This window comes from Pongo abelii, chromosome 8 (assembly GCF_028885655.2).
Source record: "Pongo abelii isolate AG06213 chromosome 8, NHGRI_mPonAbe1-v2.0_pri, whole genome shotgun sequence".
Taxonomy (NCBI): domain Eukaryota; kingdom Metazoa; phylum Chordata; class Mammalia; order Primates; family Hominidae; genus Pongo; species Pongo abelii.
This window is the reverse complement of record NC_071993.2, coordinates 76,378,971-76,402,659: the sequence shown is the minus strand read 5'-3', so window position 1 is coordinate 76,402,659 and position 23,689 is coordinate 76,378,971. Positions and strand designations below refer to the sequence as shown.

The window sequence follows — 23,689 nt, the reverse complement described above, 5'->3', positions numbered from 1 at the left end:
ACACTCCGTCAGAAAAAAGAAAAAGGAGGGGAGGGGAGGGGAGGGCAGGGGAGGGGAGGGGAAGGCAGGGGAGAATGGAAAAGAACCACACACACAAGACACGGAGAATCCGATGCTCAATCCTAGGCCTTGGGGGCCTGTTCCTCCCTCCCGGGAAGCGTCTCTCACCCGAGACTACAACTCCCATAAGGCATCGCGATAACGGCGCCACAGAGGAACCGGAAACAAGCCAGTTACTTTCATACTCCAGGGACACCGCCCGCCTTTCCGCCCCCGCCCTCCGTAAGTGCTGTTTTTACATCGAATACCCTACTCTGGAAGTAGGTAAACTGAAACTAATCTCAAATCAAAAGGAGAAAGGCTGGAAAACAAGAGGCTACAAGCTCCAGAAGCTCCGAGCGAGCATGAAAATTAGCCAGCCCACAGGTGGGCTCTGCGCGGCCCTGAAAGTCGCACTCTGACCTGACCCTTTCCGCGTCTCGTTTTTCCTTTCAGTCTCCCTTCAAAGTTATGTATTGCAGAATGAAATCGGCGCCTTTCCCCAGCGGTTTTTCCAAATACGAGCAAAGGAGGCACAAAACGCGGGTTCCAGAAACTGTGCCTGCAACCATTCGTCCTTATTTCCCGACACACGGGCCCCTGCTCCCCGCTAAGGCTGGGGTCCTGGGCACGAGTTTTGCCCTCTGATAGAAGGGCTTAGATTCCAGATTGACACTAGGCTCTCTAAAGCCTGCTTCTCAATCTACTGATCCGGTCCAGCTTAAGATTAAGATCCAGTAGAAAGAGAACATAGCCTGCCCGGACCGTAACCTTTTTATGTTTCAGACCCTGCATTTGTAAAATAGCCTAATAAAATCTCTCCCTGGCTTACAGAGCAAGACAGTGTCCTGGTCCAAGAACCGGATGAGTCAAAAGGCGTTACTGTTAAGTCAGACATAGAATATATGAATACCTAGAAATTCGTAAATGATTCTTCAAAGGCTGTTGAAATAGCGTTTTCAGGCCGGGCGCGGTGGCTCACACCTGTAATCCCAGCACTTTGGGAGGCCCAGGCGGGCGGATCACCTGAGGTCAGGAGATGGAGACCATCCTGGCTAACACGGTGAAACCCGGTCTCTACTGAAAATACAAAAAATTAACCGGGCGTGGTGGCGGGGGCCTGTAGTCCCAGCTACTCAGGAGGCTGAGGCAGGAGAATAGTGTGAACCCGGGAGGTGGAGCTTGCAGTGAGCCGAGATCACACCACTGCACTGCAGCCTGGGTGACAGAGCGAGACTCCGTCTCAAAAAAAAAAAAAAAGAAAATTCCTATCTGAAGCCAAAAAATAAAAAAGAACTATTTAACTTACGATAATAATGTCTCTGGAAGGATTCACAAGCAACCCATAAGAGTAGTTGCCTTCAGGGGGAGGGACTAGATGGCCCTAGTACAGGAGGGAGCCACCGCGCCCGGCCCCTGTCTTATCTCTTTAATTGCAATCTAAGTTCCTTATGGGAAGAACCACTAAAATAGATTCCTTTTACACCTCCTGCAGCTAGGCATATACCATTTTCTCAAGGAACTTTTGCTGAGCCATCAATCTGCTCATGAATATTATTCTATATTTATTTATTTCACTTCCTTTTGGCAGACATTCATTTGGCAAGCTTGGGCTATCGCAGAATCGTATGGCATTTGTGAATCTATCACTGAATCAAATGGATTCTCTGAATTTACCACAGAGGACAAGGCCTAGGGCATAGAAAGTATGTATTACAAGTTCTTGTTTTTATTCCATTAATATTTCTTATAGATTAACATCCTTGGTCTACGTGACACCTTGCTGCACATTAGAATCATTGAGGGGAGCCAAAAAAAAGAAAAACAAAAACAAAAACAAAAAAACCATGCTGGCTGGGTACAGTGGCCCACGTCTGTAATCCCAGCATTTTGGGAGGCAGAGATGGGAGGATCTCTTGAGCCCAGGGGTTTGAGACCCAGCCTGGGCAACATAATGAGACCCTGTCTCTACAAAAAAATTTTTTTAAAAAATGGTGGCATGTATCTGTAGGCCCAGCTACTCAGGAGCAATGGGAGGATTGCTTGAGCCCAGGAGGTTAAGGCTGCAGTGAGTTGTGATTGCACCACTGCACTCCAGCCTGGGTGACACTGCGAGACTCTGTCTCAACAAAACGAAACAAAACAACCTATACCCATGCCCTGAGACTCCCTTTTAATTGGTCTGCAGGAGAGCATTGTCACTCTGGCATTGTCACGTATCTATTTAACTTCACCAAGAGTTATATAGCTTTGAAACGATTCCAAACATATGTGAGTGGCATATGTTTTGCTGTGATAAGAACATGGAGTGTCCTCCTTCCAATGAGGATGTTATAGCACACCATATCAGACCACATATGTAAGTTATTGGCCTCAACTTCTGGAAGTAGTTTTCTGTGATCATTAAAATGTTTTTTTGAAAAATACATTCACATAGTAAAAACTCAAAAGATAGAAAAGAATCCAATGTGGCCGGGCACGGTGGCTCACGCCTGTAATCCCAGCACTTTAGGAGGCTGAGGCGGGTGGATCACGAGGTCAGGAGATCGAGACCATCCTGCCTAACACAGTGAAACCCCATCTCTACTAAAAATACAAAATATTAGCTGGGCGTGGTGGCGGGCGCCTGTAGTCCCAGCTACTCGGGAGGCTGAGGCAGGAGAATGGCGTGAACCCACAAGGCAGAGCAACAGAGCGAGACTCTATCTCAAAAAAAAAAATTATCCAGGCATAGTTGCACACATATGTAGTCCCAGCTACTCAAGAGGCTGAGATGGGAGGATCACTTGAGCCCAAGGAGTTGAGGCTGCAGTGAGCCATGATCTCACCACTGCACTCCAGCCTGGGTGGCAGAATGAAACCCTGTCTCAAAAAAAAAAAAAAAAAAAAAAAAAAAAAAAATATATATATATATATATATATATAGACACACACACACACACACATATATATACACACACATATATAAAATATATATGTGTATTTTTTATATATATATATGTATATATATATGTATATATATCAAGTTCTCTGGACTCACATTCTGGCCCCTATAGACATTTGGATTTATGATGACCCATGATTTACACTTATTAAAATATATATATTAAGTATCCAAATAGAAACAGCACATTCAAATACAGTGTGCTGCTTAAATGCATGTGGTCTACAGTCAGACAGGGATTCACGGCCATTAGGTGGGATCCCACAGCTAGTAAGTGGTAGCTGAGCAAGCAGGGAGGAAAGGGCGGCTTTTTCCTTTCTTCTTGGTCAGCTACCACTTACCAGCTGTGGGATCCCACTGAATGGTCCTGTGCCTCATTGCCCCTCTTCATCTGTACAGGGGGGATGAAAATAGCACCTCCCTCACAGGGTTCGTTTGAGGATTAAACAAGATAGCATGAATTACTATGGTATCTGGTACCCAATAACAGCTTCATAAATGTCAGCTATTATTATCCTCATCAGGGAGTGCTAAAGGGCGAGTTAATGTGGGGGGCAAAGTAAGTTGCTGGAGAAGCTAGCAGGGAGGCAAAGGCGGTTTTGCCAAAGTGGAGAGAAGACAGGGCAGGATAGGCTCGAGCAAAGGCTCAGAAGAGATGGGGACCAACGCCTGGGCATTTAAGCCATACCATTTCAAGACAATCCCAGTGGAGAGTTTTCCTGATGTTTTAATTTTAAAAACTAAAGACTTTGCTGGCCCCTGCTTCCTGATATACAGTTGATGACTGCTGTGATTGTAATAGCAATGTTATGATTTTTCCCAACCATCATCTGGCAAGGATTACACAATTTCAAGAATTCAAACTTCTGTTGAGTGTTTCAGAGTTCTTTTTTTTTTGAGACGGAGTTTCGCTCTTGTTGCCTAGGCTGGAGTGCAGTGGCGCGATCTCAGCTCACCGCAACCTCCACCTCCTGGGTTCAAGCGATTCTTCTGCCTCAGCCTCCCAAGTAGCTGGGACTACAGGCATGCACCACCACGTGCAGCTAATTTTGTATTTTTAGTGGAGACGGAGTTTCTTCATGTTGGTCAATTGGTCAGGCTGGTCTCGAACTCCCAACCTCAGGTGATCCACCCGCCTCGGCCTCCCAGAGTGCTGGGATTACAGGCGTGAGCCACCGTGCCCGACCGAGTGTTTCAGAGTTGTGTTAAAGATATTTTAGCTCTCACTCTAGGATGTTTGTGCTGGGACATAATCACCAGCACTACCTCATCATCACCACTAGGGGGACTAGAACCAAAGGAATTATCAAGCTGCTAGTACAGTGTTTACCTTCACTGATTGCTGCTTAATATTGTATTAATGTTTTTTACTTTGAAGCGTATCTCTGTTTTATGCATATTAAAATGCTTTAAAAAATCAAACTCTAGTAGAATATAGGAAATTAAAGAGTCCTACCGATTCTCATCTCCAATTCGCATGCACAAAATAGTCACTGTTAATAAGATTTTTGTGTATCTTTCCAGATATTTTCATGTTTAATCTTTAATTTAAACCCATGATGTGTCCCCTGACTACCACTCTAACTTCATCTTCTGCCACTCAGATCTTCAAACTTGTCAAACTTCTTCCAGCCTCAGGACCCTTGCCCTCACTACATTATCTTCCTGGACACTTTCTTGTCTTTCTTTTTCGTTTTTCTTTTTTTTCTTTTTGAGGCAGGGTCTCACTCTACTGTGGCCCTGCTGCACTCACTGCAACCTCTGCCTCCTGAGCTCAAGGGATCCTCCCACCTCAGCCTCTCTGGATCTGGGACTACAGGCGCATGTCACCACGCCCAGCTAATTTTGTATTTTTTGTAGAGATGGGGTTTCACCATGTTGCCCAGACTGGTCTTGAACTCCTGAGCTCAAGCAATCCACCCATCTTGGCCTCCCAGAGTGCTAGGATTACAGGCGTGAGCCACCGCGCCGGGTCGTGGACCACTTTCTTTTCCCAGGTTCCCTCACTCAGATGTCAGCTCCTGTGTCACTCCCTCACAGATGCCTGTAGTGACACCCATCAAGTAACTATTGCCCAATCTAAGTCACTCTCCATCACTATGTTTGAGATTGCCTTGTTCATTTAAGTGCGTGCTTACTTATTCACTGCTAAAATGTGACCTCCATGAGAGCAGGAGCCTGGCTGCTTTGTTTACTTCCATATCCCAAGTGTCTAGAACACAGATTAAGAACTCAAAAGCATCTATTAATTGAAAGAAATGAATGAAAGAGTGCTCTCTATACTATTCTGCAACGTGTATTTTTCACCTAAACTTATACAAGTTATATTTTACTATATGTGGATAAGCTTTATTTCAGTCATTTTAAAACTTAATGTTTTAAATTTGATTTTCTTTGGGTTACACATTCACATGGCTCAAAAAGCAATACGAAAAAGTATTCAGTGAAAAATCTCACATCCACTTCTATCTCTCATCTGTCTAGTTCTCACACAACCAGGTAACCGTTCCCATTAGTTTATTGCATATCCTTTGTGCAAATACATACATATATATTCTTTTGGTTTTTGTTTTTTGTTTTTGAGACGAAGTCTTGCCCTGTTGCCCAGGCTGGAGTGTAATGGTGTGATCTCAGCTCACTGCAACCTCTGCCTCCAGGGTCCAGGCGATTCTCCTGCCTCAGCCTCCTGAGTAGCTGGGATTACAGGTGTGCACCACCACGCCCGGCTAATTTTTTTTGTATTTTTAGTAGAGAAAGGGTTTCACCATGTTGGCCAGGCTGATCTCGAACTCCTGACCTCATGATCTGCCCACCTTGGCCTCCCAAAGTGCTGGGATTACAGGCGTGAGCCGTCCAGCCATACATATATATTCTTTTTTTTTTTTTTCTTGAGATGGAGTCTCATTCTATCACCCAGGCTGGAGTGCAGTGGCACGATCTCGGCTCACTGCAACCTCTGCCTCCCTGGTTCAAGAGATTCTTCTGCCTCAGCCTCCTGAGTAGCTGGGATTACAGGTACCCACCACCATGCCTGGCTAATTTTTGTATTTTTAGTAGAGACGGGGTTTCACCATATCGGCCAGGCTGGTCTCGAACTCCTGACCTCATGATCTGCCCGCCTCGGCCTCCCAAAGTGCCAGGATTACAGGCGTGAGCCACGGCGCCCAGCCATATATATTCTTTTTTTTTTTTTTTTTTTTTTTTTTTTTTGAGATGCAGTTTCCCTCTTGTCACTCAGGCTGGAGGGCAGTGGCACGATCTTGGCTCACTGCAACCTCCGCCTCCCAGGTTCAAGCGATTCTCTTGCCTCAGCCTCCCGAGTAGCTGGGATTACACGCGCCTGCCACCATGCCCAGCTAATTTTTTGTATTTTTAGTAGAGATGGGGTTTCGCAATGTTGACCAGGTTGGTCTCGAACTCCTGACCTTGTGATCCCCCTGCCTCGGCCTCCCAAAGTGCAGAGATTACAGGCATGAGCCACCATGCCTGGTCCATATATATTCCTATTCTCATTTTCTTCCCTTTTTGTACAAAGTGTTCTGCACTTTAATTCTTTTAACAGCATAGTGGTATTTATTTATAAATTTTATAAATGGATTTATTTTATTTTACTCAATTCTGTGTTGATAGACTTTTGGTTGTTTCAGTTTTTGTTATTGCAAACAATGTTGCAGTAATCATTTTCATGCTTGATAAATATATGGTACAATAAATTCCTAGAAGTGGAGTGGCTAAATCAAAACGTACATGTATATTGAATCATAAAATATCTTAGCGGCCAGGCCCGATGGCTCACACCTGTAATCCCCGCACTTTGGGAAGTTGAGGCAGGTGGATAATGAGGTTAGGAGTTTAAGACCAGCCTGGCCAACATGGTGAAACCCCATCTGTACTAAAAATACAAAAAATTAGCCGGGCGTGGTGGTGGGCACCTGTAATCCCAGCTACTCTGGAGGCTGAGGCAGGAGAATCTCTTGAACCTGGGAGGCGGAGACTGCATTTAGCCGAGATCACGCCACTGCACTCTAGCCTGGGCAACAGAGCAAGACTCCATCTTAAAAAAAATAAAATAAAAAAAATAAAGGTTTTATCAAAAAAAAAAGGTTTTATCAAAAAAAAAAAAAGATCTTAGCAAACTTCACTGCAAGAGAGCTGCCACAATTTATAACTCCCACCAATGGTGCACAAGAACACCAACTTTCCCACACTCTTGCCCAGGATAAATATTTCAGACTTTTAAATGTTTGCCACTCTGATGAGTGAAAAATGGTTGGTCACTGTTGGGTTTTCTTTTATATAAATGTTTAATATCACTAATCTTCTCTGTATCATTCCAATTTTAGCGTATGTGCTGCTGAAGCGAGCACTGCTCACTGTTGTTTTAATGTTTCTTTCTCTTATGAATGAAGTTGAATATCTTTTCATAGTTTAAAAATTGATTTATTGATATGTCATTAACATACCGTACAATTCACCCAAAGTGTACAATTCAGTGGCTTTTCGTATACGTACAACCATCACCACAATCAATTTTAGAACGTTTGCATTACTTCTAAAAGAACCCCGTATACTTTAGCTATCACTCCTGTATCTCCCTATTATCCCCCACCCTAAGCAACCACTAATCTACTTTTTGTCTCTATTGATTTGCCCTTTCTGAACATTGCATATAAATGGAATCATATAACATGTGGTCTTTTGTGACTGGTTTGTTAGCATAATGTCTCAAAGGTTCATTCATGTTGTAGTATGTATGAGTACTTTATTTCTTTCTTCGTTTGTTGAGACAGGGTCTTGCTGTGTCACCCAGGCTGGAGTGCAGTGGCACCATCATGGCTCACTGCAGCCCTGACCTCCTGAGCTCAATTGATCCTCCTGCCTCAGCCTCCCAAGTAGCTGGGACCACAGGTGCATGCCACCACGTCCAACTAATTTTAAGATTTTTTGTAGAGGCAGGGTCTCCCTATGTTGCCCAGGCTGGTCTCAAACTCCTGGGCTCAAGCATTCCTCTTGCCTCAGCCTTCCAAAGGGCTGGGATTATAGGTGTGAGCCATGGCGCCCAGCCACTTCATTGTTTTTTTGGTTTTTTTTCTATTTTTTTTAAGACAGAGTTTCCCTCTTGTTGCCCAGGCTGGTGTGCAATGGGGCAATCTCAGCTTACCACAATCTCTACCTCCCGGGTTCAAGTGATTCTCCTGCCTCAGCCTCCCAAGTAGCTGGGATTACAGGCATGCACCACTATGCCCCACTAATTTTGTATTTTTAGTAGAGATGGGGTTTCTCCATGTTGGTCAGGCTGGTCTCGATCTCCTGATCTCAGCTGATCCGCCTGCCTCAGCCTCCCAAAGTGCTGGGACTACAGGTGTAAGGACTGCGCCAACCTTACTTCTTTCTTTTTTATGGCCAAATAATATTCCATTGTATGGCTATGCCATTTTTTAAAATCCATACATCAGTTAATGGACATTTGTGTTCTTTCCACCACATTTTTTTTTTTTTTGAAACAGGCGAAGAAAGACCTTTAGAACTGTGAAGATGAGGCTGGGTGCGGTAGCTCACGCCTGTAATCCCAGCACTTTGGGAGTTCGAGGCGGGCGGATCACAAGGTCAGGAGATTGAGACCATCCTGGCTAACACAGTGAAACCCCGTCTCTACTAAAAATACAAAAAATTAGCCAGGCGTGGTGGCGGGCGCTTGTAGTCCTAGCTACTTGGGAGGCTGAGGCAGGAGAATGGCTTGAACCCAGGAGGCGAAGCTTGCGGAGAGCCAAGATTGTGCCACTGCATTCCAGACTAGGGGACAGAGTGAGACTCCGTCTCAAAAAAAGAAAAGAAAAGAAAAAAAAGAACTGTGAAGATGAGATAACACTAATCAGTTTCCTTAATTGCTATAACTGAGCGGTCAAATCTGATGGGTAAAACATCAGGCTAGGAAGCACAACACTCAAAATATTGACCTTGCCACGGAAGGGTTATCTGTGTAATATTGATGTTTCTCAGCTTTGAGCTTTGTTTCCCAAATGTAAACTGACTTCTACCTACACATCTACTACGGAAGAATGAAATCAAATCAAGCACTTTGAATTGCTTGGAGAAATGCTTACCAACTCATTTAAAACTACTGTATTCTATAAGAAAAAAGTAGGAGGAAGAAGTTAAATAAATGTGTAATCCCAACACTTTGAGAAGCCTAGGTAGGAGGATTGTTTGCGGCTAGGAGTCCAAGATAAACCTGGAAAACACAGTGAGACTCAGTCTCTACAAAATATTTAAAAATTAGCCAGGCATGGTGGCACACACCTGTAGTCCCTGCTACTCCAGAGGCTGGGGTGGGAGGATTGCTTGAGCCCTGGAGGTGGAGGCCGCAATGAACAATGATCATGCCACTGCACTTCAGTTTGGGCAACAGAGTGAGACTTGAGGCCTAGAGAGATTAAATCAGAGTCTCTCAGGCCTCAGAGTAGCACTTAGTTCACTTAAAGCCACTGTGGTTTGTAAGAACAAAGGAGGTCGGGTGCGGTAGCTCATGCCTGTAATCCCAGCACTTTTGGGAAGCCGAGGCAGGTGGATCATTTGAGGTCAGGAGTTCGAAACCAGATTGACCTACATAGTGAAACCCCGTCTCTACTAAAAATACAAAAATTGGCCGGGCGTGGTGGCAGGCGCCTGTAATCCCAGCGACTCAGGAGGCTGAGGCAGGAGAATCGCTTTGAACCCAGGAGGCAGAGGTTGCAGTAAGCCGAGATTGTGCCACTGCACTCCAGCCTGGGCGACAGAGCAAGACTCCCTCTCAAAAAAAAAGAAAAGAAAGAAAAGAAAAGAAAAAAAGAAAGAAAAAAGGAAAGGGAAGAAGCCAACTAATAAAAATAATAATACCTTCTTCGCCAGACACGGCGTGGTGGCAGGCTCTTGTAATCCCAGTTACTCAGCAGGTTGAGGCATGAGAACCCAGGAGGCGGAGGTTGCAGTGAGCCAAGATTGCGCTACTGCACTCCAGCCTGGGCGACAGAGCGAGACTGTCTCAAAACAAACAAAAACCCTTCTTCATAGTTCCTGTGGAATATATACCCCAAATATCAAGTATGCCCTAATATCATTGTCTACCCTTGAGTATTTATGGCAGACTAAATCAGCTTGACTTATAAATAGAACATGCTAACTAAAATGCAATGAGCCTTTGCCTGGAAGGTAAGAGGTGGGCTCCCAGCTCGCTGCAAAAGCAGCCTTCACTGCACATGGGAATAAGCTGAGGAGTTTTAAAAATATTCATATCTGGGTCCCACCCCTACAGATTCTGTTGTAGTTCGTCTGAAGTCCAACCTTAGCATTGGGATTTTAAGAGCTCCCCAGAGGATTTTAATAGCAAGTAAAGGGAAACCACCGCCAGCTGAGTTCCACCTGGGTTCCATTCTTGTGTCTTTACAATGATCCCTTTCAAAGATTCACTGAGCCTTTTTGCTGTCATTGTCTTCTATTGCATTATTTAAAATAAACTTTGAGACCTACATTGAGATTTAGATTTTGGTATCTTCCCACTCCCTGGGTCACACGAGGGCCTGAGGGCTGACCTAGAAGCAAACCACCCTCCTCCCCCTGACCTTGTGGTCTAGAGGAGATCGGCCACTCTGGATACAGTTCTCCTGCGGCTCAGTACCCCTTTCCCTTGGCAGTGCCGTGGGTTTGTTTTTGAGTGTGTTTTCAGATGGACCTTCTTCCAGCTCTCTTAGTTAAGGTTTTGCGTCTCCCATATCCCTTTGGTCTGAGAGGGAAAGAATGCATGCATGAGGGAAGAACAAACACCTCCTTACCCTCCCCACCCCCAACCCCTGCCCCCTCCATTTGCACTGAAGGCTTGACTGGAGAGTAGAAGTGAAAATCCCAATTTGATGGCGGTACTGAGCCATTACATTCTACCCTCAGGCAGAACAAAGCTGCTTCCTACCATCCTGTTTTTTTGTTTGTTTGTTAATTTTAAACATATATTAATGTTTGACACAGCACCCCCCAAAAAAAAGTCTCCTTTGACTTATTCACGATTTTCTGAAACCGTGTGATTTCCACCATATGTACTATGTACCCTGAGAGTGAGTTCAACGCAGAATTCACGTGCTGCCCACCCACCAAGTGCCCTACACTCTGCCAGCATTGGCGACCCCAGATGTTTAATTTACAGAATAAGGGGCCCTCCTCAAAACATTTAATTCAGTTACAGTACTTTTCTTCCTTGGACAGTGCAGACACACTGAGAATTTGAATTATAAGATGGTGAAATCCTGTGATGTAAGAGTATTAATAAATATTCTTTCAATGTGTAAATTTGGAAATAATGCAAATTTCCCAAAGTAAAAAAATTATCAAAATTACATTATTTCAAAGCTGGGTAGCTAATTTAATTGCTAATATTGTTGCTGCTTTAGCTGCAAAACAGAAATGGTTTCACCACAGTCCTTTGTCCAAATTAGTCTTGAAAAATGTAAGGTTTGAATTGATGTGGGATCTTCAGGAGCACAGGTGATGCCTAAATGAAATAGTTGTACATCTGAGTTTTCTATAGATGAATCTATTTCCCCAGCGGGTCTATCTCCCTTACCTCCCACTATTCACACTCCAAAGAAACACAGAGCTTTTACCCAGGGTTCAACACATCTATGTTGAATTTAAGAGTAATTAGAGGAAATGGTTCATTTCATATGGTAATCTGCCTTTCTGAAGTAATGAGGTGGTAAAAGGCCACAGGAAATCAATGTAATGGAGATTAGGAAGCAAGAATTTGACTGCAGTTATCCTGCCCTGTCCAGTCAGGGGACCCTATTTCTGGCAGAGTCTCCTTGGTCCCAAGGGGGAGGCCAATGTCTACTGACCAGGCCAATGTCAACTTAGCCTGGTGCTAAGGGAAGGGAGAATAGGAAGGGAGTAAAGATAATAAGATAAAGTCGTTGACTGGGAGGAACACGTATTTCAGGGTCAAAGTCTTCAAACTGGAGAACAGGAAGACTTTCTAGGGGATACACAGATGTGTAGAATTTTTCTTGAGACAGTCTCGCGCTGTCGCCCAGGCTGGAGTGCAGTGGCGCAATCTCAGCTCACTGCAACCTTCACCTTCCAGGTTCAAGCAATTCTCCTGCCTCAGCCTCCCGAGTAGTGGGATTACAGTGGCCCACTACCACACCCAGCTAATTTTTTGTATTTTTAGTACAGACAGGGTTTCACTGTGTTGGCCAGGCTGGTCTCGATCTCCTGACCTTGTGATCCACCTGCCTCGGCCTCCCAAAGTGCTGGGATTACAGGCATGAGCCACCATGCCCGGCCTAGATGTGTAGAATTTTAAGAAACTCTATTTCCACGCCTTCAACTTCCTTGCATACCCTCCCTAAAGCATGTCTCAGGCTATCCTTCCTATTTCCCTGCCGTAGCAGCACTCATCCCACTTTACAAAAAAAAGTCATTCCCAACCTCCATCCTGAATATGACTGCAGTGTGACAAAGTCCCAAGTGTGAGAACTTCTAAGATGCCAAACCAATGGACAACTGGAATGGACATGTGTTAATCAAGATACCATGAATCCTCCTTAGAGCTTCCTGCCTTTCCCAGACTTAAACATATTTCTGTTTAGGGTGAATCACTGATTTATAAAGGAGATATATTGGTCTTGTTGGGATGTTCTGAAATTAATGTGGACTATGGAAGCGGTGGTGATCCTGAGACAGAGTAGGGACCCTTCTTAGGGGCGAAGGGGCCTGCGGGCCCCTGAAGCACAAAAATAAAGGAAAACCTTGAGTTCCTTCAAGGGAAATTCCAGGCACCTAATTAGCCTTGAGAAGTAAAGGAGCAACTTGATAATCAAGAAGACAGCTTAAAGCCATAGTAAAGGAAGTTAAGGCCGGGCATGGTGGCTCACGCCTATAATCCCAGCACTTTGGGAGGCTGAGGCTGGTGGATCACTTGAGGTCAGGAGTTCAAGATCAGCCTGACCAACATGGAGAAACCCCGTCTCTACTAAAAATACCAAAAAACTTAGCCAAGCATGGTGGCATATGCCTGTAATCCGAGCTACTCAGGAGGCTGAGGCAGGAGAATCGCTTGAACCCCGGAGGCAGAGGTTGCAGTGAGCCCAGATCATGCCACTGCACTCCAGCCTGGGCGATAAGAACGAAACTCTGTCTTAGAAAAAAAAGAAAAAAACAAGGAAGTTAAAAATCACAGTATGTTTGGTTCCCCTATAGAAACTAAAGAAAACATCTGAACATATGTGTCTGAGTTGTTTTTCAGAAACCCAGACCCCCACCAAACGGATCCTCTGGCACAAAGACCTCAGACAAAGGAGAACTGAAGACTGAACTCTGACCAAATTTGTTCCAAATTTCTTCCTGAGGGGACTGGAGGAAGTCACACCCACAAGCGAGAGCTAACATAGGAGAAAAAGTCTTTGAATCTACCTGTGACCTGGAAGCGCCCTCCTCCCCCACTTCAAGATATTCCACCTTTTTAGGCCAAACCAATGCATAACCTCCATCTACTGGTTTATGATTTTGCCTTTAACTTCTGCTTTCCTGGAATTCACCCCCGTCTTTAAAAATCTGTACCTGCAGGCCAGGTGCAGTGGCTCATGCCTATAATTGCAGCACTGTAGGAGACCCAGGCAGGTGGATGGTTTGAGTTTAGGAGTTTGAGACCAGCCTGTGTAACATGGTGAAACCCTATCTCTACAAAAATCTACAGGCATGGTGGCTCACGCCCATAGTCCCAGCTACTTGGGAGGCTGAGGTGTGAGGATCACTTGAGCCCAGGAGTTTAAGGCTGCAGTGAGCCATGATGGAGCCACTGCACTCCAGCTTGGGCAACAGAGCAAGAACCTGTCTCAAATAAAAAAAAAAAAAAATCTTTACCTGCAAGGCATCTGGGAGGTTGGGACTTAAGTGTTAGCTGCCTGATCCTCTTTGCTGCTGCCCCACAAATAAACACCTTCCTTTCTCCGCTTCAAAACTGTATAGATAGGGTAAGCAGACTCTAGTTCCATTTGATAACATCTGCATTGCCCAGGCTAGACTGCAGTGACTACTCACAGGAGCAAGCATAATACACTGCAACCCCAAACTCCTGACCTCAAGTGACCCTCCCTCCTGAGTAGCTGGGAATACAGGCTCATGCCACCATGGCCCACTCATAATTTCATAATTTCTTTTAGAGTGCATGTGGATTATTCAATTCAGTAGTTAGAAAATTTTTATTTTATTTTATTTTATCTTATTTATTTTATTGTATTGAGATAGGGTCTTGCTGTGTCACCCAGGCCGGAACGCAGTGGAGCTATCATAGCTCCCTGCAGCCTCAAACTCCTGGCCTCAAGCAGTCCTCCTATCTCAGCCTCCAAATGTGCTGGGATTACAGATGTGAGCCACTGTATCCATCTAGAACATGTTGTATTAAATCATATCAATAATACTTAGTTCCTTACTATAGGCCATCTGTATTCATTTTTATATTACGTTAAAAATTACTATGAACCATGAATTTAGCAGCTCAAAACAACACACCTTTATTATCTAAGTTTCCAGAAGTCCCAGCAGGATTTAACTGAATACTCAGTTCTCACAGGCTGCAATCAAGGCGTAGTCTGGGGGTCTGATTTCATTTGAGGCTCGGGATGGGGTCCTCTTCCAAACTTAGTGGTCATCAACAGAATTCAGTTCTCTCAGTTGTAGGCCTGAGGTCCCAGCTTCCTTACTGGCTATCAACCCCCAGAAGCCCTTGCAGCTCTTTGCCTCATGGCCCTCTCACAGCCACCCTCACAACATAGCAGTTTACTTTATAACCAGCTGGAGATTCTCTCATCTGCTGAAACAGTCTTCTATAATATAACCTAATCAAAGGATCGGCTATCCCATCATGTTCACAGGCCCTGCCCACGCTCAAGGAGAGGGGATCATACAGGGCATACACACCAAAGGGGCAAGAATCTTGAGGCAGGGGCCATCTTAGAATTCTGCCTACCACCCCATCGTATCTCCATTTTTGAAATGTTTGATATTTTATGGTTTCTGTGGCCAAAAAGTAAAATCATATTCCAGCAGCTGGAGTAACTGATTAATTTTCAGGCCGGGCACAGTGGCTCACACCTGTAACTCCAACACTTTGGGAGGCCGAGGTGTGTGGATCACCTGAGGTCAGGAGTTTGAGACCAGCCTGGCCAACATGGTGAAACCCCATCTTTACTAAAAATACAAAAATTAGCCGGATGTGGTAGTGCGCGCCTGTAATCCCAGCTACTCAAGAGGCTGAGGCAGAAGAATCGTTTGAACCTGGGAGGCAGAGGTTGCAGTGAGCCCAGATCATACCACTGCATTCTAGCCTGGGTGACAAAGTGAGACTCTGTCTAAATATATATTATATATATAAAATATATATATTTTAGCATTATATGACTTTCTATTTTTTGCTAAATACATAGGAAAAATGTGTGGTGTTATCTAAAAAATTAATGGCATAATATTAGGATTCATTTTAAATTAATAGAATTATTTTGTGGTTTTTATTCAACTGTTCCTAAAAATCAAATACCAGGGATCAATATGTACATATGCACATTTGCTTATATATATGCCACATCTTGTTAAGACACAGTCTTGCTCTGTCACCCAAGCTGGAGTGCAGTGGCTCAATCTTGGCTTACTGCAACCTCTGCCTCCTGGGTTCAAGTGATTCTCGTGCCACAGCCTCCCGAGTAGCTGGGACTACAGTCGTGCACCACCATGCCCAGCTGATTTTTATATTTTTAGTACAGACAGGGTTTCGCCATGTTGCCCAGACTGGTCTCAAACTCCTGTCTTCAAGCAGTATGCCCGCCTCAGCATAATAAGGGTCTTATATTTAAGATTATGTTTTATCACTTGCAATACAAAACAGATTAATTTATGTTACACCAAAGTCGATTTAATCTGGCCGAATGCGGGGGCTCATGCCTGTAAATCCCAGCACTTTGGGAAGCCAAGGCGGGTGGATCACCTGCAGTCAGGAGACCAGCCTGGCCAACATGGTGAAACCCTGTTTCTACTAAAAATACAAAAATAGCCAGGTGTGGTAGCATGCGCCTATAGTCCCAGCTACTTGGGAGGCTGAGACAGGAGAATCGCTTGAACCCAGGAGGTGGAGGCTGCAGTGAGCTGAGATCTTGCCACTGTACTCCAGCCTGGGCATCAAGAGAGAGACTCCGTCTCAAAAAAAAAAAAAATTAACATACATGACTCATTATGTTTCTATTGGACAACATTTTTGTATACATTGAGCTACATCTGGAATTTCAAGGTTTTGAGAAAAATATATTCAAGGTACTTGATAAGATAAAATAATTTTATCAAAAACTTTGTGTTGTGTAGAATTTAATAATATTTAATATTCCCCAAACTTTCTTAAACAAGGTGCGTCTAGTAGAAGAAAATTAGGTACAACTAATGGTTGGTAAGTCTTGCCAAACTTCTCACAAACTGAGAAAATGAATGACTCTAATGACTGAGTAAAAATCCTTTTGAAAGTAAGGTAGTTTCCAGTTATTTGCTTTCCAAAAGCCAAAGGAGAAACTAATCAAATTGTCACGTAATAGGTCATTAAGGACAATTTTTGAAGACAGAAAATTTTGTGATTTTTGGCATATAACTGGAAAGTTTGAAGAATTGAGTGACATAGTTGTAGCAAAATTCCCTCCACTTTATATATGTGAAACAAGGTTTTTCACAGCTGATTGATGCTGAGGCTGTCTCATTCTAGTAATGACTAATATTCATTTACACACACTTAAATTAATTTTTAAAAATTATTTATTTATTTTATTATTATTATTATTATTTTGAGATGGAGTTTTGCTCTTGTCACCCAGGCTGGAGTGCAATGGCACGATCTCAGCTCACTGCAACCTCCTTCTGCAGGGTTCAAGAGATTCTCCTGTGTCAGCCTCCCAAGTAGCTGGGATTACAGGTGCCCGCCACCATACCCAGCTAATTCTGTACTTTCAGTAGAGGCAGGGTTTCACCATGTTGGCCAGGCTGGTCTCAAACTCCTCACCTCAGGTGGTCTACCGGCCTCGGCTTCCCAAATTGCTGGGATTACAGATGTGAGCCACCATGCCTGGCCTTGAAAAAATAAAGTCCAATTCATCTCATTAAGAAATGTACTTCCAATAAAATTTTATTTTCTTAGTAATTATGAATATTATATTAATGTTATTTTGGCAAGTTGTATAATAATAATAATGGTAATGATAGCTCAATCCAGAAGAAATATTTTTAACACTCAGGAAAAACATTTTTTAATTAAATTTCCATTTAAAGATACATTTTTGTAGTAGAGAAGTATGATATGTGATCAGTAAAAGACTTTTCAAGATTTCTGTTACTGGCCAAGACAGAATAAGCCTACCTTTTTTTTTTTTGAGACGGAGTCTCACTCTGTTGCCCAGGCTGGAGTGCAGTGGCGTGATCTCGGCTCACCGCAACCTCCGCCTCCCGGGTTCAAGCAATTCTCCTGCCTCAGCCTCCCGAGTAGCTGGGATCACAGGTATGGGCCACCACACCCAGCTAATTTTTGTATTTTTAGTAGAGATGGGGTTTCTCCATGTTGGTCAGGCTGGTCTCTAATTCCTGACCTCAGATGATCCACCCACCTCCGCCTCCCAAAGTGCTGGGATTATAGGCGTGAGCCACCGAGCCTGGCTGGATCAATTTCTTGAAGGATACAAGCTATCTTGTATCTGCAGTTAAAAAATTATCCAAGGTAGACAACTCCAGTCTATCAAACATTTAAGGAAGAAGTAATACCAGAAAACAGAAGAGAAGGAAACACTTTCCAACTCCTTATACTTTTTAGTCTGTGTTACTCTGATACCAAAACAAGAAAACGATGTAAGAAATTAAAACTACAGATCAATGTCACCGATGATCATAGATACAACAATCTTCCACAAAATATTATCAAATTGAATCTGATGGGAGTTATTTTGGAAATGCAAGGCTAACTCAACATTCAAAAATCAATTAGTGGGCTAGGCATGATGGCTCACGCCTATAATCCCAGCACTTTGGGAGGCCAAGGCAGGGGGACTGGTTGAGCCCAGGAGTTTGAGACCAGCCTGGGTGACAAAGCGAAACCCTGTCCCTACAAATATAAAAATTATTATTATCATTATTATTATTATTGAAACAGGGTCTCACTCTGTCACCCAGGCTGGAGTGCAGTGGCATGATTACAGCTCACTGCAGCCTCAACCGTCTTTCCTGGGTTCAGGTCGTTCTCCCACCTCGGCCTCCTCAGTAGCTGGGACTACAGGCCCACACCACCACACCTGGCTAATATTTGGTTTGGTTTGGTTTTCTTTTTGTAGATACAGGGTTTTGCTATGTTGCCCAGGCTAGTCAAACTCCTGGGCTCAAGCGATTTGCCTGCCCTGGCCTCACAAAGTTCTGGATTATAGGTATGAGCTATTGCACCTGGCCAAAATATTTAAAAATTAACCAGGCATGGTGGCTCGTTCCTTGTACAGCTGTTCAGGAGGCTGAGGCCAGAGGATCGCTTGAGCCTGGGAGGTTGAGTCTGCAGCAGTAAGCTATGGTCACGCCACTGCACTCTGGCCTGGGTGACAGAGTAAGACCCTGTCTTAAAAAAAAAAACAAACAAAACAAAACCAGGCTGGGCATGGTGGCTCATGCCTGTAATTCCAGCACTTTGGGAAAGGCTGAGGTGGGTGGATCATGAGGTCAAGAGTTCGAGACCAGCCTGGCCAACATGGCGAAACCCTGTCTCTACTAAAAATACAAAAATTAGCCAGGCGTGGTGGTGGGTGCCTGTAATTCCAGCTACTTGGGAGGCTGAGGCAGGAGAATTGCTTGAACCTGGGAGGCAGAGGTTGCAGTGAGCCTAGATCGTGCCATTGCACTCCAGCCTGGGTGACAAGAGGAAGACTCTGTCCCCCTACACCAAAAAAAAAAAAAAAAAAAGAAGGTAATTCACCATTTCAACATTTCTAAGAAGAAAAACCATATGATCATCTCAATAGATGCAAAAAAAATTTAGCAACATTTAACACCTATTTATAATAAAAACTCTCAGCAAACTAGTAATAAAAGGAACTTTCTTCACCTGAGAAAGAATATCTGTTAAAAAAAAAAAAAAACTAAAAGACTTACAGCTAACGTCATACTAAATAGTGAAAGCCTGGGACCAGACACAGTGGCTCATGCCTATAATTCTAACACTTTGGGAGGCCGAGGTGGGAGGATCCTTTGAGCCCAGGAGTTCAAAACTAGCCTGGGCAACGCAGTGAGACCCTGCCTCTACAAAGATTAAAAAATTAGCTGGGCATGGTGGCATGCACCTATAGTTCCAGCTACTTGGGAGGCTGAGGCAGGAGGACTGCTTGAGCCAAGGAGTTCAAGGTTACAGTAAGCACCACTGCACTCCAGCCTGGAAAAGAGAGTGAGACGCTTTGTCTTAAAAAAGATAGTGAAAGAATGAATGTTTCCTCCTAATATCTGGAACAAGATAAGGATATCTGTTGTCTTTACTCCCCTTCAACATTGTATGAAATCATAACCAGTACAATAAGGCAAGAACAACTAAATAAAAGGCATGCAGATTTGAAAAAAAAGAAATGAAAATGTCTGTGTTCTCAGACAACATGATAGTCCATGTAGACAATTTCAAAGAATCTACAGAAAAGCTTCTAGAACTAATAAGTGAGTTTAGTAAAATTGGAGTTAATATTGAAAATTAATTGTATTTCCAAATGATCAGTTAGACAAGATAAATGAATTTTTTTTTTTTTTTTTTTTTTTTGAGACAGAGTCTCACTCTGTCGCCCAGACTGGAGTGCAGTGGCGGGATCTCAGCTCACTGCAAGCTCCACCTCCCGGGTTCACACCATTCTCCTGCCTCAGCCTCCCGAGTAGCTGGGACTACAGGCGCCTGCCACCACGCCCGGCTAATTTTTTGTATTTTTAATAGAGATAGGGTTTCACTGTGTTAGCCAGGATGGTCTCGATCTTCTGACCTCGTGATCTGCCCGCCTCGGCCTCCCAAAGTGCTGGGATTACAGGCGTGAGCCACCGCGCCCAGACAGAAATGAGTTTTTAAGGTTGACTGCATAGCATGGTCACCATAGTTAATAATAATGCACTATATATTTTAAAACTGGCTAAAATATATTTCAAATGTTCTCACTACAAAAAAAATGATAAGTGTATGAGGTGATGGATATGTTTTCTTTTTTCTTTTTTTTTTGTTTCTTTTTTTTTTTTGAGACAGAGTCTTGCTCTATTGCTGTGGCAGGAGTGCAGTGGCGCGATCTCAGCTCACTGCAACCTCCGCCTCCCAGGTTCAAGCGATTCTCCTGCCTCAGCCTCCTGAGTAACTGGGATTACAGGCCTGCACCACCATGCCTGGCTAATTTTTGTATTTTTAGTGGAGACAGGGTTTCACCATGTTGATTAGGCTGGTCTTGAACTCCAGACCTCATGATCCACCCACCTCAGCCTCCTAAAGTGCTGAGATTACAGGTGTGAGCCACCGCACCTGGCCTGTTAATTAGCTTTTTCTTTTTTATTTTTTGAGGCAGAGTCTTGCTGTGTCACCCAGGTTGGAGTGCAGTGGTGCGATCTTGGCTCTCTGCAGCCTCTGCCTCCTGAGTAGCTGGGACTACAGGCGTGCACCATCACACCTGGATAATTTTTGTATTTTTAGTGGAGATGGAGTTTCACCATGTTGGCCAGGCTCGTCTTGAACTCCTGACCTCAAGTGATCCACCCTCCTCGGCCTCCCAAAGTGCTGGGATTACAGACGTGAACCACCGTGCCCGGCCAGCCTCAACAATTTTGAAGAAGAAGAAAAACACTGGAGGACTGGCACTATCTGATTTCAAGATTTAGTATAAAGCTACACAATCAAGACAGCATAGAGCCAGGCACGGTGGCTCATGCTCATGCCTGTAATCCCAGCACTTTCGGAGGCCAAGGCACGCAGATCACGAGGTCAGGAGAACAAGACCATCCTGGCCAACATGGTGAAAACCCGTCTCTACTAAAAATACAAAAATTACCCGGGCATGGTGATGCGCGCCTGTAGTCCCAGCTACTCAGGAGGCTGAGGCACGAGAATCGCTTGAACTGGGGAGGTGGAGGTTGCAGCGAGCTGAGATCGAGCTACTACACTCCAGCATGGTGACAGAGCGAGACTCTGTCTCAGAAAAAAAAAAAAAAAAAAAAAAGACAGCGTAGTACTGTGTTGGTGAAAGGATAGACATTTGCATCAATGGAACAGAATAGAGTCCAGAAGGGGACCTACGGAAGCATGAGCAATTGATTTTTTTTTTTTTTTTTTTTTTTTTTTTTTTTTTGAGGTGGAGTCTTGCTGTGTCGCCCAGGCTGGAGTGCAGTGATGCGATCTCGGCTCACTGCAACCTCCTCCTCCCAGGTTCAAGCGATTCTCCTGCCTCAAACTTCCTAGTAGCTGGGACTACAAGCGCCACCACACCCAGCTAATTTTTGTATTTTTAGTAGAGATGGGGTTTCACCATATTGGCCAAGCTGGTCCCAAGCTCCTCACCTTGTGATCCACCAGCCTAGGCCTCCCAAAGGGCTGGGATTACAGGCGTGAGCCACCGCGCCCGACCTAAAATTACAAAAATTATCCAGATGTGGTGGTGGGTACCTGTACTCCCAGCTACTCGGGGGGCTGAGGCAGGAGAATCACTTGAACCAGGGAGGTGGAGGTTGCAGTGAGCCAAGTTCGCGCCACTGCACTGCAGCCTGGGCTACGAAGCCAGACTCTGTCTCAAAAAAAAAGAAAAAGAAAATTTTCAGAAGAAAAACTAAAGAAAATATTTGGAACCTTGGGTTAGGTAGAGTTCTACACATAGTACCAACAGTAAAATTCATAAAAGAAAAATAAATGGTAAGCTGATCTTCACCAATATAAAAAACTTCTGCCTGGGCGCAGTGGCTCACGCCTGTAATCCCAGCACTTTAGGAGGCCAAGGCAGGCAGATCACCTGAGGTCAGGAGTTCGAGACCTGCCTAGCCAACATGGCGAAATTCCATATCTACTAAAACCACAAAAATTAGCCAGGTGTGGTGGCGGGCAGCTGTAATCCCAGCTACCCAGGAGGCTGAGACTGGAGAATCGCCTGAACCTAGGAGACGGAGGTTGCAGTGAGCCGAGATCAGGCCACTGCACTCCAGCCTGGGCAACAGAGCGAGACTCTGTCTCAAAACAACAACAATATAGGAAACTTCTGCTCTGCAAAGAACATGTTTAAGAGAATGAAAGATAAGCTGCAGTCTGGGAGAAATATTTGCAAGTCACCAATCTGACAAAGGACTTTTTCTAGAATATATAGAAAACACAAGACCGGGCGTGGTGGCTCACGCCTGTAATCCCAACACTTTGGGAGGCTGAGGCGGGCAGATCACGAGGTCGGGAGATCGAGACCATCCTGGCTAACACGGTGAAACCCCGTCTCTACTAAAAATACAAAAAAATTAGTCAGGTGTGGTGGCGCGTGCCTGTAGTCCCAGCTACTTGAGAGGCTGAGGCAGGAGAATGGCATTAACCCAGGAGGTGGAGGTTGCAGTGAGCTGAGATCACGCCACTGCATTTCAGCCTGGGTGACAGAATGAGACTCCGTCTCAAAAAAAAAAAAAAGAAAAGAAAACATGAAACACAACAATATGAAAACAGCTCTCGGCTTTTGGCTCGGAGGAGGCCAAGGTGCAACTTTCTTCCGTCGTTCCGAATCCAGGTTCATCCAACACCAGCCGCCTCCACCATGCTGCCGAAGTTCGACCCCAACGAGATCAAAGTCGTATACCTGAGGTGCACCGGAGGTGAAGTCGGTGCCACTTCTGCCCTGGCCCCCAAGATCGGCCCCCAGGGTCTGTCTCCAAAAAAGGTTGGTGATGACATTGCCAAGGCAACGGGTAACTGGAAGGGCCTGAGGATTACAGTGAAACTGACCATTCAGAACAGACAGGCCCAGATTGAGGTGGTGCCTTCTGCCTCTGCCCTGATCATCAAAGCCCTCAAGGAACCACCAAGAGACGGGAAGAAACAAAAACATTAAACACAGTGGGAATATCACTTTTGATGAGATCGTCAATGTTGCTCGACAGATGCGGCACCGATCCTTAGCCAGAGAACTCTCTGGAACCATTAAAGAGATCCTGGGGACTGCCCAGTCTGTGGGCTGTAATGTTGATGGCCGCCACCCTCATGACATCATAGATGACATCAACAGTGGTGCTGTGGAATGCCCAGCCAGTTAAGCACAAAGGAAAATATTTCAATAAAGGATCATTTGACAACTGGTGGAAAAAAAAATATGAAAACAAGGAACCCAATATAGAGAAAAAAATTGATAAGTTAGTCTACATTAAAATGAATACTTCTGGGTTGGGCACGGTGGCTCACGCCTGTAATCCCAGCAATTTGGGAGGCCGAGGCGAGTGGATCACTTGAGGTCAGGAGTTTGAGACCAGCCTGGCCAATGTGGGGATACCCTGTCTCTACTAAAAATACAAAAATTAGCCAAGTGTGGTGGCATGTGCCTGTAACCCCAGCTACTTGGGAGGCTGAGGCAGGAGAATCGCTTGAGCCCAGGAGGCAGAGGCTGCAGTGAGCAGAGATCACACCACTGCACTCCAGCCTGGGAAACAGAGGAAGACTCT

General features: G+C 44.5%; 1 protein-coding gene and 1 pseudogene across 1 annotated transcript in view; both read left to right on the top strand.

The window, feature by feature from the left end:
- The first annotated feature begins 246 nt into the window (after positions 1-246).
- Positions 247-23,312, top strand: LOC100937554 (large ribosomal subunit protein uL11-like; annotated as a pseudogene).
- The window catches only part of SIRT1 (sirtuin 1), a 66,388-nt gene continuing 44,354 nt past the window's right edge, over positions 1,656-23,689 (top strand). The window contains exon 1 of the mRNA XM_054523398.2: positions 1,656-1,745. The gene's annotated coding sequence lies outside the window, so the exon portion shown is untranslated. The remainder of the gene's footprint in view (positions 1,746-23,689) is intronic.